Source organism: Pistacia vera, unplaced genomic scaffold (assembly GCF_008641045.1).
Source record: "Pistacia vera cultivar Batoury unplaced genomic scaffold, PisVer_v2 Contig1040, whole genome shotgun sequence".
Taxonomy (NCBI): Eukaryota; Viridiplantae; Streptophyta; class Magnoliopsida; order Sapindales; family Anacardiaceae; genus Pistacia; species Pistacia vera.
The window spans coordinates 355270-360034 of NW_022195072.1; the positions used below are offsets into that span (position 1 = coordinate 355270).

General features: G+C 33.4%; 1 pseudogene; it reads left to right on the plus strand.

Moving 5' to 3' along the window:
- Positions 1–2668: 2668 nt before the first annotated feature.
- Positions 2669–4508, plus strand: LOC116126684 (annotated as a pseudogene).
- The last annotated feature ends 257 nt before the right edge of the window (positions 4509–4765 follow it).

Here is a 4765-nt window from a genome sequence, read left to right on the forward strand (position 1 = left end):
TATCTTAAAACTTTCAAGACGTTCTCATTATATATATATTTTTATATATATGGTAGACACTGTGAACAGAAAATCCTTTTAAGAAAGGAAAAACCTACAACATTGTGCAGAGAATAAATAAGTAGCACAAAAGAATATTATCAATATGGAAGGACTGAAATGTGAAAATCTTCTCTATGGTCGGTGACGTGATCATGAGTTCACAACTACTACTCTCGTGGCCGAACCCAAACCGAACAAAATCCATACTCCACCTGTTTTAAACCTATAAAATTTCTCAGTGTTGATGGCGTGCAAACTGTCGTCTTAGCATATAATCCAAGTGCACTCTTAAATACCAAAACTTCTACGTGGTTGGTTCTACATTAATTCGATTGTTGGGAGATCATAAGCAGGCAGCGTGTTGGTACAATGGTGAGCTACACGTTTATTTCATACACGTATCCTCATTAGCTAGTTTTGTTTCTCATCAATTACCTTCCTTATGGGGAAAGTATATTTGTATAACTTTTTTACATTATTATATGCAACACTGCAAAAATAAACTAAACATAAAAAAATTACCAGTTTTAGTGCCTCCAGCAAGTTATATAATGTTCACCACTTCATCTTTGACACCTTGCATTCATGCAGCTGATTAATACGTACAGTAACAAGATTTCAGTAGCAATTATTTGATGATTTAAAGATTGTGTATTAGAAGCTTTTAGGAGGGTGAAAAGTTTACAACCACGAAATTAAAAAAAAAAAAAAAAAAACACTGATCATGAAATCTAAACATAAGCTCTTGAAAGAAAAGGACCCCCCTTCATCTACACACACCTAATCCAAGAGATACTAGTCAAAGACCAACAAATTAATTATTAACTACTCCCTTCAACCTATTTGTTATTTATATTATGATAACTAATGTGATGCTATAAATTATCTATGGAATGATGATTTTGAAGGAAGTCAGGCATCATAAGGTCGTGGTTTTGAATGAACTTTGACGTGGAGATCTCCTAGGCAGGACAGTTGTTACTTCACCACGTTCAGTGTTATCCTAAAACAAACTAACAACGGTTTGAAATAAAACTTGTACTACTAAATATTGGGAAAACTATGATCCGTTGGATGAAGGTGGCAAAAGCACAATCAACGGTCAAAACTTAAGTTATTTGACCAACCGATAACCTAGTATGGGATCCGCGAATGGAAATATCTAGAACCATTATACGTGGCAGAAATGTGTTAGTGTGCGTAGTAATATACTTTTGGTATGTTTCTTGCAGATCCACACGCATAAGTACAATTGGGCAAGGGTACAGCCCAGTTACTTGATAAAATTGTTAAAACCATGATTTTATTAAAAAAACTGACTTATATAAATATATCGTCAGAATTTTCACCATATAATAAGAGATATACAAGCTTTAATATGTATTTTCTTAATATTTAGGTGAATTTTTTTTCTTTCGTAAGTTTAATTTTGAGATGGAAAATGCGGGAGCATATAGTGTGGTTTCCTCAAGAATACTTTAAAAAAATATTTTTGTAATGTAAAATGTACTTATTGATAACTTATGTTATTTGTTAATGATTATAAACTTAGAAGGTAAGTAGATCTCTGTCAAGTTAAGAATGTCATAGTTTCTTCTCAAGTGTAACCTGGTATTATTGTGATACACGAAAGGATTCACCTCCACACATCAAGCTAATTAATTAATAGGAATTTTGAGAAAGATTTAATAACTATGTATATAATTTTTTTTGCCGAGTTTAATAGCTATGTCAGACCTTTTACCGCAAGTACTTGATATACAATTGATTCATGGTAATTGATTTCAGAAGTCTGCATTAATGATTGTGAATTTCTGATTATATATTTCCACATTTTGCATTCGGATGAACAGCTTCTCATTTACAAGTCTCTCTTCATAAATATATGTGGCTTTCTAATCACGGCAGAGAAAATCAATTTTTTTCATTCAATCAAACGTCTTGCCTGTAAAGAATTTCTCAGCTGTAGATAAGTGATTACAAATTTTATAAGCACTCAAATAAATTCACAACTGCATTGGAAGTCGGTTAAAATTTTCTTAATGAATCACTTAATTTCTGCAAACAAAATGATGGTAACATTAGGTGGTCATCTACATTATATTGTTTTGTAACAATGAATCAAACCCTGATAAGATCTAGTTTTCTCCAAATAATTTAAAATAATAAATCTGATTGATGCAAACTAAAGACTCTAGCTATGAGCATCAACACCTTATTATTTCTACTTCAATAACGACACGTAAACGTGGTGATGACGAAATGGGTGTGGAATGTTGAGTAAGAGTGCAAAGAGGTGGGGTTGTGTAGGAAACTGGGAAAAAAAAATTTAGATGCTTAACTGTAGGCATGTCTTTGGGCCACCCATCATTTCCTTACACTTATTTTGTGTATTTACATACACCAGAACAGCCATTTAGTTCCCAAGTCACTTTCACAAACCGTGGTGGGACCTGGAATCATCTAGCTATCTCTCTCTGCAAATATACATGTTGTGCCTATTTATATTTGTATATATATTATAATAATAAGTGTGGAAAGGTGAGGACTTTATATAAAGGTGGTGTGGTGTGGGGCTTTTGAGTCTTTACAATAGTAGTGGTGAGACTAATTAGTTGCATTAGTGATGGGAAGACAACCTTGCTGCGACAAACTTGGAGTGAAAAAGGGCCATGGACAGCTGAGGAGGACAAGAAACTCATCAACTTTATTCTCACCAATGGTCAGTGCTGTTGGCGAGCCGTCCCTAAACTTGCTGGCCTCCGTCGCTGCGGCAAAAGTTGCCGGCTTCGTTGGACTAATTATCTTCGGCCAGACTTGAAGAGAGGTCTTCTCACTGAGGCTGAAGAACAATAGTTATTGATCTTCATGCTCGTCTTGGCAATAGGTAATACACTATTTTCATGTACGTACGTTGTTCTTAACTCGATCATCATCCGATAAATTACGTGTTGTCCAAGAATTTTATATATTGATCATGTTTTATATATTAATGGCGTTCGGTACATCCATGCGCATGGTAATTTTTTCTACTATAACACGATAAAGTATTTTAATATAAATCTTATTGCTAGTAGTTTCTATTATTCTTATTCATTGTCAGCTATCATCATTAATGCTGAGAAAATAATGCATTTTGAATTAAAAGAATAATCAAAGCCTTTGTAAATTTGCACCTAATTACTTCTCAAATATATATATATTATATTATATATATATATTAGTATTATATATATAATATTATATATTAATTGCAATTAATGCTTATTATACTTTTGGCTTATTTTTTCCATTATATTTTAGCTCTTTCTTTAATTTACTCATTTCCTTACTTGCAAGGAAATGTAAAGGTAGCTCGCGCATGCTGTAAGGGGTCCTCATAGTCATGAATAAAAGGTTTCATGCATTATCTTCTTTGTTGATTAGCCCCATACATAGAATTTTTATATTAAAGAGCTTTCTCTTTTTGTTACAAGCAAACAGAAAGTAGGTACTCCTCTCAAATTTTTCAATAATATAACTTTTCTTCTTGTAATGGGTTTTACCTTTTAAATAAAGGGTTTGGTAACATTCTTATGACTTTCTTTATTTTCTCAACAGGTGGTCCAAGATTGCAGCTAGGTTGCCAGGAAGAACTGATAATGAGATTAAGAATCATTGGAACACCCATATCAAGAAAAAGCTCCTTAAAATGGGAATTGATCCAGTCACTCATGAGCCCTTCCACAAAGAATCTAAGGCTGAACAAATTTCCTCTCATGCTGATGATAATTTGCCACAACCTGGAAATCATCAGTTAATGCTTGAAACTGATGGTGCCAACAACATGGAAGATAACTCAAGCTCACAAACTGAAAATTCTTCAAGTGATGATCCGCGTTTGCTTGAAAGTATTTGCAACGATGATTCGTTATTAAACAGCTTGTGGATGGATGAACCTCCCTTTGTTGATGGCACATCCTGGAATAATCAACCTCCTCCTCAAAATATCAGTAACATGAGCTTGCCATCTTGGGAGGATAACTGTTCGTGGTTATTGGATTGTCAGGATTTTGGAATTCATGATTTTGGAATCGATTGTTTCAGTGACATTGAATTTAACACACTCACCACGTTGGAGATGGGAGAAAGTAAACATTAGCAGTAGCATTAAGGAAAAGATTAAGCTTGAAAAGTTAATGCACATGTTACGAAGTACCATGTCTAGTTCATTTTTTGGGTTCTCAGTGTTGATTTTATTTTAAGAGGTACTTTCTCACCAACCGAATCAAATGATACCAACCTTGCATATCCCTACAATTTTATATTATATCTTGGTGCCTTACATGTGTTGTAATTTTCTGTATAAAAAAGAGATACATTGGACAATATTATCAATGTGTGTAGTGGGTTTTGCAAACATGCATCAAACCATTTGTACATATTCTATTTATATTCCAAATAATAAAGAAGTTATTTTTATTTTAGTTCGGGTAATCACACTCTTCATTATTGTTCCTTTTCAAGAACTTGCCAATTGTAATCATTCGGAAAAAAATTGCATTTCAGCAGACTGTCCGCACTAATTTATTTGCATTTTAAGCAAACCCTAATTAATCATGCTACCTCTATCTCAACCCGATATTAGTGATATATTTGGCCATTAACTGTAGTTCTTAGTGCTGCCAATCATAAGATTCTAAAAGCACCATTATTCAATTCGATTACTACTACATAACTGATA